Genomic DNA, 16,399 nt, shown 5'->3' on the forward strand with positions numbered 1-16,399 from the left:
TTCTGGCCAACTACTTTCCAAAGTTCTGACTCAAAACTAGCCATTGGCAAGTTTTTAAGGCTTTCGAGATCATCTATAGACAACACATCTTCTAACTCCTTCCTGCATGTGTGCGGGCACACAAACAAATGGAGCTAGATCATCTTTTACCTGAAGATATGTAAAGAAAAGGAGGAAAGCCAAACATCAATTTCAGACAAGTAAGCTTCCCCTTCCTCATGTTGAGATTTCAGAACATCAGACAGCATACCTATATACCTGAAATATGAATAAAGGCTGGACATATGTGATTCTTGCTCAAAATTATTTGTGCCAAATAGCCACAGTTTCAAGGAAAATATAATCTTAAAGACCTAAAGAACCAATGTCATTATACAACAGATTGATTTGAACTTGTAAATGGGGGGAAAGGCTAACAAACAAAAAAACAAATTTGAAAGCATGCTAGCATTGAATAAAACCACCTTGGTAAAAATTGCTTGCTAAGGTACACCACTCATTATGACGCAACACAGATCAACAGATATTATTGAAGAATCAAATCAAAGTACATTGCGTCCACTTCAGATATGAATCCCTAATAAATCTGTTAATTAGGGATTTTCAGATATGAATCCCCAAAAAATCAAAAAATCAGGGATTTTCGATTCTGAATCCTCAAATCCGAATCCCATACAGGCAAATTAGGGATTTTGAATCCCAAAATCCAGAAATTGGGGATTTTCGTCAACGGTGAGAACGGTCAGAGAGAGAGAGAGAGAGAGAGAGAGAGAGAGAGAGAGATACCCGATCACGGTCCACCGAGAGAGACAGAGAGAGAGAGGATGCGCGAGAGAGAGAGCACCGAGAGAGACAGAGAGAGCGACAGAGAGACAGAGAGAGAGAGGGCGCGGTTGAGAGGGACCGAGAGAGAGAGAGAGAGAGAGAGAGAGAGAGAGAGAGAGAGGGTGCGCGAGGGAGAGGAGACGGAGAGAGTGAGAGACCGAGAGAGAGAGAGAGAGGGTGCGCGAGGGAGAGGAGACAGAGAGAGAGAGAGAGAGGGTGCGCGAGGGAGAGGAGACAGAGAGTGAGAGACAGAGGAGAGTATATCTCCTTCTCTCTACTCGCGCTGACACCAACGCCCATGGCTGGTGGTCGGTGTTGTGTGGGCCCCACGATGTTGTATGTGTTTCATCCCTGCCGTCCATCTATTTTTCCATATCATTTTATGGTATGAGACAAAAAATGAGGTATATCCCAATCTCAACTGTACCACATTATAGGAAACAGTGTTGAATGAGCGTCGACCATTAAGTTACTTTTGGGGCCATATACATTTTTGGATCAATCTGATATTTCTTTTTCCCATCATCCGGGCATGTATGACCTAATCAATAGATTTGATGTCAAATAAAAAGTACAATGGACCTTAGGAGGGTTTTAATGGTGGATATCCAATCACTATTGTTATCATGTGGTGTGGTCCACCTGAGATTTATATACCTCTCATTTTTGGTATTAAGCCCTAATTTTTTTAAATTTTTTTAAAAAAAATTTTTATGTGAGAGAACACCAACACATCTCCCATAAATATTGTTGCTCCACAAGGACTCTTTTATTTATTTATTTAGAAATGCTCCGGTGCCTACGAACACAATTAGTTATAGTGCTCCCATTTTTATTTAGAACCTAGACAGTCCAAACCATTGATCAATATGGTTCATCAGGTATAATCCATATTTCAAGAACTACCATGAAAATATCACACTGATTTAGTAAATTTGACCATTCGGTAAATGGAATTAAAAATGGACGGTCAAGATCATTTACACAAAAATAGGTCCAATCAACATTTCGATTCATTCATTTGTTAGGATTATCATGGTTTGCTTATAATTGTAAAGAATCACATTTGTGCAAGTGACAATTAAAAACCCATGTAATTCCATTTTTTTATCATCAATTAAGCTATTTTTGAATTTACTAGAATTTATTTCTATTTTTTCTTGTGGATTCGAGGAATCTTTATGAAGAATATAGAAAAGCTCTGTGGAATTGGAATAATTATCCACTTTGAGGAAGACAGTGATCGACCTCATCACGTCCATACCTGCGCCAGTCGCTATAAGGGTTTGATAGAGAATGGTGTCCACCATACCATAGCCATCGAGGATGGGTTTAGAACTCGAAATACATCTTAGATGATGAAATAAATTGTTCATATTCTAGTGTATACTAAGAAGCATTCGTTGAACTAATGATGGTCTAGGACAGAAAATTTAGAACATTGAGAACTAAGGATCAAATGGCTCATATTCGAATCCAAGCATGATAGGTTAGGATCAACAATGAAGCATTGCTACCATAGCATCTATGACATGATTATAACAAAAACAAGGGAGATCATAGTTTAGGTAGCAAAACATATTGAAAACCCACCCCAGCAATGTATGCTGATAAGGGGCACCGTGAGTTGTCAAAATCCTCACTGCAAAATGCATGCCAAGGGATGGATGACGAAATGCATCATGGGAAGTTCTTGTGACCAGAAGCTATGTGGGCCCATAGAAATGCAGTAACAAAACCACTTTGTTCATGATTTTCTCAAGCTCGTAATGGGACAGGGTCTAAAAATTGGCAGGTTCAAAACTAACCTAGGCCACTCCGAGCGAAATACTGAGAATGGAAACGTCCACCATTGAGACTTCCTAGAACCCATTATGATATTTATACACCATCTCAACCGTTAATAAGGTTATCACCACACAAATAAAACCATGGGCACAAATATCATCCCGATGTCCTGCCAAGTTTCCAATGGTGGATGTTCCATCCTGCCCGTTTTGTCTGACGTGTGGCCCACTTGAATTTTAGATTTGCCTGATTTTTGAACTCTTCTATGGGCCCATATAGCTTATTACCATTGAAGCGGATTGCGTAGTGAGTAACTCACTACGAGTAAACTCTGTGAGGTCCACCATAATTTATGTATTTTATCCTCTCCATCCGTTAATTTTAACAGATAAATTTTCGGATTGAGACTAAAAATGAGGCATATCCAATGTTCATAAGGACCACACAACATGATACAATTGAATTGAACATCTACAGTTGAAAAATTCTTGGGAGCCCTGGAAGTTTTGGATCAAGCTTATATTTGTGTTTTAACTTCATCTATGTCTGTATGATCTTATGAACAGGTTGGATGACAAATAAACATCACTGTGGGGCCTAGAAAGGTTTTTACGGTGGAAATTATTATCCCCATTGTTTCCAGTGATATGATCCACTTGATCTTTTGGGCTCAACTCCTTAAATTAGACAGAAAAACGGATGGATGACATGGATAGACCAAATACATTCAGGGCCTGTTTGGCCAAGCAGATTAAGAGGGATTAGGAGGGATGGCATGGTAAAATCCCATGATATGCCAAACGAGCCAAACAAACCCGATGAATTTGTCCCGGGATATGGCAAACCCATGGATCACCATGATGTTTTATTATAATATATTTCAAAAAATAAAAATAAAAATACAAATTCTGAATTTTTATTTTCAAAATCTCAAAAAATTTCTTATATTTTAATTTTTTTTCCTCAAAAATTTCAAAATGTTGATTTTTTTTTCCAAGAGCATCATTTTGTTTTCAAAGTTTTTTCTCAAACATTGTCAAAGTTTTTCTCAATGTCATATTTTTGCATTTTGCTCCATTTTTTTGTTCAAATCGTACCAAATTAGTGCCAATAGGTGAGAAATGCTTGATTCTTCATTTTTTTTCCACCAAATTCAAGGATTTGAACGTTAGATTTCAAAAATTGAGGGCAGGTGATCCAATTTGGGAGAAATTGGTGAATTTGATTTAAACATCTGAAGTTATTTACTGTTCAATTTGAACTAATTAAATTGTCCAAAAAGAGTTGATTAAAGGTTCAATTAGTGGATCTCCCTAATAATTTAGTAATTTTATTTTTCACAGATAAATTTCAGTTTACATTTAAAAATAACATTTTTTCCAAAATGTATATTTTTTTACTCTTTTAATAAAATATCATTTTTATTATAAAATATTTCAAAAAAGTTAAAATACAAATTAGAATTTTTATTTTCAAAATCTCAAAAAACTTCTCATATTATAAATTTTTTCTCAAAAATTTCAAATTTCCTATTTTTTCTTCAAAAGCAACATAACTTTTAGCGACAAACATTTTCGTCGCTAAAAGTATTATTAGCGACGGTTTTGGTTTGTCGCTAAAAGTCGGGGCCAATAGTAAGGGAACGGAAATACAAAACACTTTTAGCGACGAAATTTTCGTCGCTAAAAGTAAATATTTCTATTTTTTAGCAACGAAAATATTCGTTGCTAAAACTCTTAGAGGGAAAATTTTTAAAAAAGCAGGAAATTACTTTTAGCGACGCAACTTTTCGTCGCTAAAAATCTTAAGATTTTCACAACTCTTTTGGCGACGAAAATATTCGTTGCTAAAACTCTTAGCGGGAAAATTTTTAAAAAAGAGGGAAAATTATTAGCGACGGTCTTGGTTCATCGTTAAAAGGCAGGGCCAAAATTTTTGTTTTTTAGCGTCGAAAATATTCGTCGCTAAAACTCTTCTGGAGATTACTTTTGGCAGTGAAACTTTTCGTCACTCAAAATATTATTAGTGACGGTCTTGGTTCGTCGTTAAAAGTCAGGGCCAAAATTTTTGTTTTTTAGCGACGAAAACATTCGTCGCTAAAACTCTTCTGGAAATTGAAACTTTTCGTCACTCAAAATATTATTAGCGACGGTCTTAGTTCGTCGCTAAAACTCAGGGCCAAAATTTTCAAACTGAGATGTATGTTTTAGCGATGAAAATATTCGTCGCTAAAACTCTTCTGGAAATTACTTTTAGTAACGAAAATGTTCATCGCTAAAAAAATTATTAGCGACGGTTTTGGTTCGTCGCTAAAATTAGGGCCACCTCTTTCAACCTGGAATACACAACAATTTTAACGACGAAAGTTTTAGAGAAGAAAATATTTGTCACTAAAAGTCTTAGCTTGAAAATTTTTTAAAAAGTGGGAAATTACTCCCATACGCGATTTTTAGCTACGAAAAGTTTCGTAGCTAAAAGTAATCGTCCAAAAAATGTTTTGAGCCTGTAGCGACGAATATTTTCGTCGCTAAAAGTCTCGTCCACGATTTTTAGCTACGAAAACTTTCGTCGCTAAAAGGCTCATTGCTAAAGGTACTCTTTTAGCGACGAAAATTTATTTCATCGCTGAAAGTCACTTTTAACGACGAAAAAAAATTTCGTCGCTAAAAGTTTCGTCGCTAAAAACCCTCTTTTTTGTAGTGGATTTTGGGGTAGGAGAAGCTACTTTGGCCAACTAACCTATTTATTTTCCAAGATTCCATCAGGTTGATGGTCGAAAATCTATTTAATTCACTTCGCGGTCAATTTCAATCAATTCGCGGTCAATTTCATTCATTTCATGTACTTCACGATCAATTCCATGCATTTCAGGGTCAATCTCAGCGATTCCGCTTCACTTCACGGTCAATTCCATGGATTTCACTGTCAATTCCCTTCACTTCATGGTCAATTCCAGCGATTCCGCTTCACTTCACGGTCAATTCTATGTATTTCACGGTCAATTCCCTTCATTTCACGGTCAATTCCATGCATTTCACGGCCAATTCCCTTCACTTCACGGTCATTTCCATACATTTCACAATCAATTCTGGCAATTCCGCTTCACTTCACGGTCAATTCTATGCATTTCACAGTCAACTCACTTCATTTCATGGTCAATTCTGGCTATTCCTCTTCACTTCATGGTCAATTCAATACATTTCATGGTCAATTCCCTTCACTTCACAGTCAATTTCATGCATTTCATGGTCAATTCCCTTCACTTCACGGTCATTTCCATGCATTTCATGGTCAATTATGGCGATTTCACTTCACTTCACGGTCAATTCTATACGGAAATAATATCGATATCGTCGATAATATCGTTGATAACCCAAAATATTGGTATCGCTACAAGTTTCACTAGCCAGGGATACGGAAACAATATTGATATCGTTAATAATATCGCTGATAATCAAAAATATCAGTATCACAACAAGTTTCGCTGGCCAGGGATACAGAAACAATATTGATATCGTCGATAATATCATTGATAACCGGAAATATCGGTATCGCTACAAGTTTTGCTTGCCAGGGATACAAAAATAATATCGATATTGTCGATAATATCGCTGATAACCAAAAGTATCGGTATCGCTACAAGTGAAGGGGATTGACCGTGAAATGAGTGGAATTAACCATGAAATGAGTGGAATTGACCGTGAAGTGAAGGGAATTAACTGTGAAATGCATGGAAATGACCGTGAAGTGAAGGGAATTGACCGTGAAATGTATTAAATTGACCGTGAAGTGAAGGGGAATCGTCGGAATTGACCGTGAAATGCATGGAATTGACCGTAAAATGAAGGGTGTTGACCGTGAAATGCATAGAATTGACCGTGAAGTGAAGCGAAATCGTCGGAATTGACCGTGAAATGCATGGAAATGATCGTGAAGTGAAGGGAATTGACCGTGCAATGCATGGAATTGACTGTGAAATGAAGGGAATTGACCGTGAAATACATAGAATTGACCGTGAAGTTAAAGGGAATCGCCGAAATTGACCGTAAAATGCATAGAAATGACCCGAAGTGAAGCGAATTGACCATGAAATGAATGGAAATGACCGTGAAGTGAAGGGGAATCGCCGGAATTGATCGTGAAATGCATGGAATTGACTGTGAAATGAAGGGAGTTGACCGTGAAATACATAGAATTGACTGTGAAGTGAAGCAGAATCGCCGGAATTGACCGTGAAATGGATGGAATTGACCGTGAAGTGAAGGGAATTGACCATGAAATGCATGAAAATGACCATGAAGTGAAGGGAATTGTCTGTGAAATGAATGGAAATGACTGTGAACTGAAGTGGAATCACCAAAATTGACCGTGAAATGCATAAAAATGACCGTGAAGTGAAGGGAATTAGCCGTGAAATGCATGAAAATGACCGTGAAGTGAAGCGGAATCACCAGAATTGACCATGAAATGCATGGAATTGACCATGAAATGAAGGGAATTGAACATGAAATGCACGAAATTGACCGTGAAGTCAAGGGAATTGACCATGAAATGCATGGAAATGACCGTGAAGTGAAGGGAATTGTCCATGAAATGAATGGAAATGACTGTGAAGTGAAGTGGAATCACCAGAATTGACCATGAAATGCATGGAAATGACCGTGAAGTGAAGGGAATTGACTGTGAAATGCATGGAAATGACCGTGAAGTGAAGGGAATTGACCATGAAATGAATGGAAATGACCGTGAAGCGGAATCACTGGAATTGACTGTGAAATGAATTAAATTGATGGTCAATTCCCTTCACTTCACGGTCAATTTCGGGCATTTCAAGGTTGATTCCCTTCACTTCACGGTCATTTCCATTCATTTCACGGTCAATCCCAGCGTTGCCCTTTCACTTCACGGTCAATTCAATGCATTTCACGGTCAATTCCCTTCACTTCATGGTCTATTCCCTTCATTTCATGGTCTATTCCATGCATTTCACAATCAATCCCGACGATTCCCCTTCTCGTCACGGTCAATCCATGCATTTCATGATCAATTCCCTTCACTTCATGGTCAATTCTGTGCATTTCATGGTCAATTCCTTTTATTTCACGGTTAATTCCATGCATTTCACGGTCAATCCCGACGATTCCCCTTCTCTTCACGGTCAATTCCATGCATTTCACAGTCAATCCCGGCGATTCCCCTTCACTTCACGGTCAATTCAATGCATTTCACGGTCAATTCCCTTCACCTTACGGTCAATTTCGTGCATTTCATGGTCAATTCCCTTCATTTCACGGTCAATTTCATGCATTTCATGGTCAATTCTGAAAATTCCCCTTCACTTCACGGTCAATTCAATTCATTTCACGGTCAATCCCCTTCACTTCATGGTCATTTCCATTGATTTCAAGGTCAATCCCGGCAATTCCCCTTCACTTCACAGTCAATTCAATTCATTTCACGGTCAATCCCCTTCACTTCACGGTTATTTCACAGTCAATCCTAGCAATTCCCTTTCACTTCATGGTCAATTCAATGCATTTTACGGTCAATTCCCTTCACTTCACGTTCAATTTCATGCATTTCACAGTCGATTCCCTTCACTTCACAGTCATTTCCATTCATTTCACAGTCAATCCCAGCAATTCCCTTTCACTTCATGGTCAATTCAATGCATTTCACAGTCAATTCCGGTGATTAGCCGTGAAATGCATGGAATTGACCATGAAGTGAAGGGAATTTACCGTGAAATGCATTGAATTGACCGTGAAGTAAAGGGAATTGACCGTGAAATGCATGGAGTTGACCGTGAAGTGAAGAGGAATCACTGGTATTTACTGTGAAATGCATGGAATTGATTGTGAAATGCACGGAATTGACTGTGAAGTGAAGGGAATTGACCGTGAAATGCATGGAATTGACCGTGAAGTGATGGGGAATCGTCGGGATTGACCGTGAAATGCACAGAATTGACTATGAAGTGAAGGGAATTGACATCGAAATGCATGGAATTGATCATGAAGTGAAGGGAATTCACCGGAATTCACCCCGAAATGCATGGAATTGATCGCATAGTTAATGAAATTTACCATAAACTGATTGAAATTAACCGTAAAGTGAATGAAATTGACCGCGAAGTGAATGAAATTGACTGCAAAGTGAATGAAATGGATTTTCGACCATCGACCCGATGGAATCTTGGAAAATAACTACGTTGGTTGGTTAAATTAGCTTCTCCTACCCCAAAATCATGTGGTACGTCAAGTAACTCATTCTAGTTTAGGAGATATGCTTGTTAAATAAATAGACAAAAAAATGAGCTAAAAGATAGAAAAATATTTTTATATCTTTTTATATACATATTTACATAATTATGTATTAGAGAAAAATATAAGGGGGAAAAAGTTCTCCTAGTAGGAAAGAAAAAACTGCCAGACTGGCGCAGTACTGGCGGTAGTGTCGTGGCGGTCTGGGTTTTTTTTTTTTGCTATAGAATTTTTGTGGCTTTTGTGGGTCCCATCATGAGGCCTGTGTTATATCCAAACTGTCCATCTATTTGGCGATCTCATATTAAGGCTTGAGATGAAAATTAAGACAGATCTAACTATCAAGTGGACCACACTGTAAAAGGCAGTGGGGAATTAACATCTACCATTGAAACCCTTTTAGGGGTTACAGAAGTTTTGGATCATTATGAAATTTGTTTTTCCTCTTCATCTAGGTCTTTATGACCTTATGAATAGATTGGATGGGAAATAAATGTTATGGTGGGCCCTACAAAATTTTTAACGGTGAAAATCAATTTTCCCGCTGCTCTTTGTGGTGTGGTCCAGTTGATCTTTGGATATGATTTTTTTTATGGATAATGCACCAAAATGATCTCGAAATATGGATGAACGTTGTGGATATAATAAAAACATAACTGTGGGCTCATGTAATGTTGATCTCTTTTGAATTGTTCGTACAACTCAGAGTTCGAGGAGCGTCAGCGCTTGTCTTCGAGCACCAGCCAATCCACTTGAAGGTAAAAGCAGGGGCATTTTCGACCTTTGGCAAGTCATCTGTACAGCTGGGGCTTATTCTGGTGACGTAAAAAGGAGTGGGCTTAGGCAGTAAATGGGTCGTACAGTCGTAAATTTCTCAAAATACAGCTAGCACGGTGGAGAGGAGAGAAACACAACTGATAAGTCTTGGATGCAAAGTGTTGTCGAGAATCTAGGAGTAGGATTCGACCATTAACCGAGTGCGGCTGAGACATCTGAAAATGAAAAATGGCTGAGCAGTCGAGAGACTTGGAGAGCTACCAAGTTTTGCAAAGTCAATTAAGTAGTAAGACATTGCCGATCGAGAAGCATCCAAAAGCAACACGGTTAAGAGACGTTCAAAAGAGAAACAATAAAAAGACTCATGCTAAATGGACAGAAGTATCTAAATGGCAACTCTTCAACTACCATAACAAACAAATTAAATAGAAGAAATGTTTAAAGATTAACTATAGAAATCTATAAATAGCAAAAATAGCAAGACAAAAGTACAAATAAATCCAACAAACAAATTAAATCTATCGATTTATATTAGCTTAGTCTATCTCAGGAGTAGTGATAATATAGGAGTAGCAATTTTTTACTTGTAATCCAAGTTTATGCTCATACACTGAACTTAATCCTTATCCAATATAAACAACCCTTTCAAGAGACGCATTCTTACAATTGTCCTCAGTTACCGATTGTAAGTTTTCTCTTTTGTTTGATTGCAGTAGTATACTGAAAAGTTCTTTCTTGTGAAAGGCAAGGCGCAACCCATTTTCGGAGGAAGAACCCCACCTTCTAATTATCACTTGATCATTATAGATTTTCTACAAGTGGTTGAATAAGTGACTGATTTCCTCATATTTAGTTATATGTTAAAATTTGACATATTTGCTTATTTTGGTGCTTAGGATCAAAGTTGATCGGTTTGAATCAAGCTGCTATATCGATTCTATCATGCCCGCATACACCACACGTGACAGAAAACAAATCAAGTGCCAACAATTTTTTACATGCAAAATGGGACTCAAACAATTACTTGGCTATCATAAATATTCATTTTGCACAGTCCATGTAAAAAGTACAATTCTGATATGCCGGTGGGTCACTGAGTATTAATATACTTACCGGTGCATTAATCTTAAGAAATCATGAGCCGAAGACAGGTTCATTAAGCATATGAGCAGTTAAGTTTGCCACCAAATCCGGTATCATTTCCACTAAACTCGAAGAAGGCGTCCTCATCTCGGGTTTATTCTCTTGAGATTTTTTTGGCCGGAATGTTCGATACGCAAAGAGGAATTCAACATATTGCTGAGCATTCACGAATTTAGGATGAACACTCACGATTTCAGGCTAAAACTTTTAGCAGATGGATGGTCAGTCATGCCAAAAATATGAATCAGATGAAAGAACACCTATGACGCCTTAACAACAGGTTGATATTAGTTCCGTCAGAAATCTAGCACCAATACCCCTGGTACAGCCAATACCACAAGTACCTCTTTTAAGATGAAACACACCTCCTACTCTAGTACAGGAAGTGCAAAATCTTCCTCCCCCTATTAAGTTTAGGAGATTAGAATGGGAGGTCAGAAATGTCATTCTTGTAGAAGATAACCAGGGTATACCTAGAGGGCGGCATTTCTTTTGGAATCCATTAAATCATGGAAGACAAAATCAGGTAGGTCTAGAACACCACTAGTGGTTGAACCACACCATCTAGATTGTGACTGAATCATGCAACTAGCTCAAAAAGTAGCGGGTCAATTTTTCGGCCATACTACCATCCTGGTCTACCATAAGCCTTATCCAGTATGGATTGACCGACAATCTCCATTGCCGCAATCAAATTTGATATTCTTTGAGAAAGACGACCGAGTTCGACAAAGATGGACGAATTTTATGTTTTTCAGCCAAGATGACCGACTTTAATGTTTTTTTACTAAGACGGCCGAGTTCAACTAAGATGACCGAATTCAATGTTTTTTGACCAAGACGACCGACTTTGATGTTTTTCGACTAAGATGTCTGACTTTGATGTTTTTCAATAAATACGGTCGAGTTTGACCAAGACAGTTGAATTTGATGCTTTTCAACTGAGACTGCTGAATTCAATCAAAATGGCTAAAATTGATGTTTTTATTCGGTCGAGCAGTCGCATCTATTGGGTTGAAAGACAAATCAACGTCTCTCTCACATTTTCAACCAAAGGTGATGCCACGTGGGGGGTAATGTTGTAGCCTAATTATGACTGAGCCAATCAGAAAGAGACACATGTCATTGAGTGGGAACTATACAACATGCGTGAGATCCATAGAGATATTCAGAGCTTTATGAAAATACAACTGGCGCAGTCGAGAGGAGAAAGAAATATGGTCGAGAAGTCCATGATGCAGAGTGTTGCCAAGAATCCATGAGCGGAACTCAACCAGAAGCAGAGTGCGGCCGAGACATTTGGAAACGAAAAATGGTTGAGCGGCCGAGAAACCGAAAGAGTGTCCGAGATCTACAAAGTTGATTGAGAGGTATGATGCGATCGATTGAGAAGCATCTAAAAGCAATGCGGTCGAGAGATGTTCGAAAGAGGAACGGTATTAAAAATAAAAAATAAAAAATAAAAAAGGTACTTGCTAAAGGGACAGAGGATCTACATGACAACTCTTTAACTACCATAAATGAATTAAAGAGGAGAAACATTTGAAGAATAGCCATAGAAGAAATCTATAAACAACAGGAAGATTAGCAGGAGAACAACACACAACCAAATCTAATAAATAAAACAAATCTATCAATTTATCTTAGCTCAGTTTATCTTAAGAGTAGTGGTAATTTCTTAGTTGTAATCCAAGTTTATGCGCATACGTTAAACTTACTCCTTATCCAATACAAGAAGTTCTTTCAAAAAATGCAAGGTGCAACCCATTTTCGAAGGAAGAACCCATTGATTATCGCCTGATCATTACAAATTTTTTGCAAGTGGTTGGGTAGCGATCGATCTCCTCATATTCAATTATATAATATCGAAATTTCACGTATCTGCCTATTTTGGCACTTGTGGTCAAAGTTAATCAATTTGAATCGAGGAGCTATATCGATTCTAGTACACTCTCACACACCGCATGTGACAAAAAACAAACCAAGTGCCAATAAAAGTTATTCATCTTAAACCTCTTTAAGACATTCTCAAAATATGATTCCTAAGGTAAGTTCAGTTTCTTATTCTCTTTATTACCAAGTATTTAAATTCCCAGAACAAAAGAAGTTTCTCCTATATCTTTCATTTCAACTATGTTTCAAGTTTTTTTTTTTTTTAATTATTTTATTTAAGTCATCTCCCACTAGGATATCATTAGCATATGATAATAATTATATAATAGAGAAACTCTAACTATCCTGAGTATGCACAATAGTTGTTAGGATTAAAAGCAAAACCATTCTTTATGATAACATTGTGAAAGATTAGAAACCATTATCTAGATATCTGTTTTTAGACCATACAAAAACTTCCTTAATTGATATGCTTTTTCTTTGTATTCTTCTATTATATATCCTTTAGGTTGTATCATGTAAATGTCTTCTTTTAGTTCTTCATTTATAAAAATTGTTTTCACATCCATTTGATGTAATTTTATGTTTAGATAGACAACTATAGTGTCGATATTCTAACGGATGTGTATCTTGCTACTTAAGAAGAATTTTCACTATAGTCGATTACTTTTTGTTAGGTGTATCCTTTAACTTTTAATTTAATTTTATATTTCTCTATTGATCTATCCAATTTTAATTAATTTCTTCTTCAGTATCCATTTGCAATATACAAATTCCCTGTCGTTTAGTAATTTCATTAATTTACACATTTTAGTTTTAATTCTTGATTGCATCTCCTGGCTTTCTTTTTTTTTTTTCTTTTTTTTTTGTCATTTGCATCTTCAAACTTCTTTTTTATAATTTATAGAATGAGTTCTTATTATTCTCTAGTGTCACCCCTCGGGTATGTCTTGGCCTAGATTTTGAACCATCTCAGGTCGGGCTGTCGGGCCGGCCCTATTCAAAATTCTGACGTTTCAGGACCTAGCTCGCCGGCACATTGACACCCATAGTCCAAAGAATAGAAGTCATTCATACACGAAGTAAATTCCATTATTTTAATATTCTAGTTATAGTGTCTTCTTTAGATGAAGGTGGCACTATCATTTCTACCTAGAATATGTTTTCTTTATCTTTAAGAATTTTAAATAATTTTACTATTTTATTTTGTATGCTGAGATGTAAATTTTATATTTAGTTTCTATTATTTCTATGGATTCATTTGGATGATGTATTACAAATTCATAGCCCATAGATAGGTTAAAATACTAAAAAAATTACATTCAATAATTTTATGGTCGAACATATATAGTTCTGTTTTAATCTAAGATTTTGACTTCTGTATTACAATTTTAAATTCTTAGATTGTTTAAATCTAATTTTCTACCAATCCACAACTTATATGGTGTCACTTTAATTAATTTTGAAATACCTCTATTTAAGATATACATTGCAGAATTCAAGGCTTCTTCCCAATGGTGGGTTAAGTCTAAATGACTCAGCATGCTTCTAATCATATCTAATAGAATTTTATTTTTGCGCTTAGTTACACCATTCCCTTGCAGAGATGTGAGGCATCGTGTAACTATGAATTAATGAATTGGGTCTTGCTTTCACTTGCCACTTACACTCCTCCCATAGCTTGTACTTGAATAGGATCTGATCTATAGGCTCATACTTTTATATATAGCTAAGATCTCTTTCTCAATCTTCTTACAATGAAAAGTGTACCTAGTCATATGTTTATCGTGTAATTAGCTATAATTTGTTATAAGCATTGACAACAGATGGATTTCAATGTTTCTATTGTTGGAAACCGACAATAGCAACACGATTAGCCCACTCCGTTGCTGGAGTCGATTTGTTGACGGTGGAGTTAATCGGGGTAAGCAGCATGCTGGCAATGAGGAGAGAGCTATAATAGATCTAATGCGATCGATCCCTAACTTTGATACCAATGAATATTCATAAATGTATCTTCACAGCGATGAGACTGATGGAAGGTGTAATTGTTGTTAGGTGTTGGATTGCTAGTAGATCACTAGTAGCAGGGATTTCTCTCCACAAATAGGTATTACACACTCTAATTTAGCTTAATTTTTTACTATGATTTTATATCACTGTGAATCCAACCATATATAGCTACCATTTATAGAGCACTAGATTATAACAATTTGTGATTTTCACCTGTTTTTATCCGAATTAATCACCATTATTTGATCATTTCAAGTATGACCCAGTCTCTCCCTGTTGTTGTGGGAGAAATGAGGATCGACATCTCTCACCCTGCCATTATAGCTAGCCTATATCACTTCCCATTAATAAGTCATTCAACTCATTGATTAATTTATTCAAATGGTAATAAGATAAGACATTTAACCCGAAACAAGGGTAACTTATTATCATGTAGTACCACTTTCCTTTTATCCTACCGTATGAAGATCATTTTTTTCATCAATTAATGTAAAGATCACGTTAATATCATTGAATTTTCATAATTCTATTCTTAAATTATCGCATTTTTAGGGTCAATGGTATTTAATTCTCTAATAATTTTGTACATATTCAAACCAAAAATATGACAATCAAATAATCAAATGGGTTAGCGAGGTGAATTAAATTATTTTTGGTAGAGTATACTATTTTATTATGGTATGGCCCACCTTATGATTGGATCATCTAGATTTTATATTTTTTGTTCATAATTATCACAGTGGATTACATTTGTTGAATGGGGTGGATAGCTTACATAAACCATGTCATCCTGGTCGACTACATATGTTGGATAGGTTGGATATGTTGGATGGGTTCGATGTTATACGCATGCCATGTTGACCCCACAATTCTCCACTAATCACTTTATGAAATGAAGATCGAATGATTTGGATTAAGGGAGGTATTATTGGTTAAAATGGCAACTCCTGATAAATTTTCTTGAAAAAGCCCTATTTATTAATGTTATATTTTAAACTATATTTTGTAATAATATCCAAAAATATTTAAAATATGGATCTCTCAAGAAATTTTTGAAAAAAAAAATTTGCTCAGAATGAGATTTGTCCCCACTGCAAATATGCCATGTCCATGTGCTAAAAAATCAGGCGACACCGATAATCTTACTTTCCGTCTGCCTGTCCATTTTTCTCCTAAAGTGCCATATGCCTGATGATGATGAGCCAACCAGTATTATTTTTAGTCCAGGGCATGGTCACAGTGCGTGGTACCTGATGAACGGCTTAATAATGGCCTAGCTCGGGTTTGGTTTATGGCCGAATTTTGAACTGGTCGGAGTAGGCATATTCAAAACATTGATTTTGCCTACCTCAAGAAACGGATTGCCAGCCCTACTGATGAATGGGTCGGTCCGATATGCGTACCATCCGACAGTGGAAGCTGGTACATGGGTTTGCTTTCCATCAAAACCTTTTGGTTGTCACAGCAGATCACTTACAACATGCCATCCTACGGCTGAAGATAGTGCCTCATCAAAGCCATAGCGCAGGGCCCACCCTCTACCCACAAAGCACCATCCAACTCAGCCAATGCAAACAATCCATAGGCACAAAAATCAAAGGAAAAAAATCCTAACTGTATTTCAGAAATGCAAAAAATTCAACTTTCACGTACACTTCTACAATTTCTGAACGTTAAATTAAAAATTAAAAAAAAAA

The sequence above is a fragment of the Magnolia sinica genome, chromosome 3, assembly GCF_029962835.1.
Source record: "Magnolia sinica isolate HGM2019 chromosome 3, MsV1, whole genome shotgun sequence".
In the NCBI taxonomy this organism is placed as follows: Eukaryota; Viridiplantae; Streptophyta; class Magnoliopsida; order Magnoliales; family Magnoliaceae; genus Magnolia; species Magnolia sinica.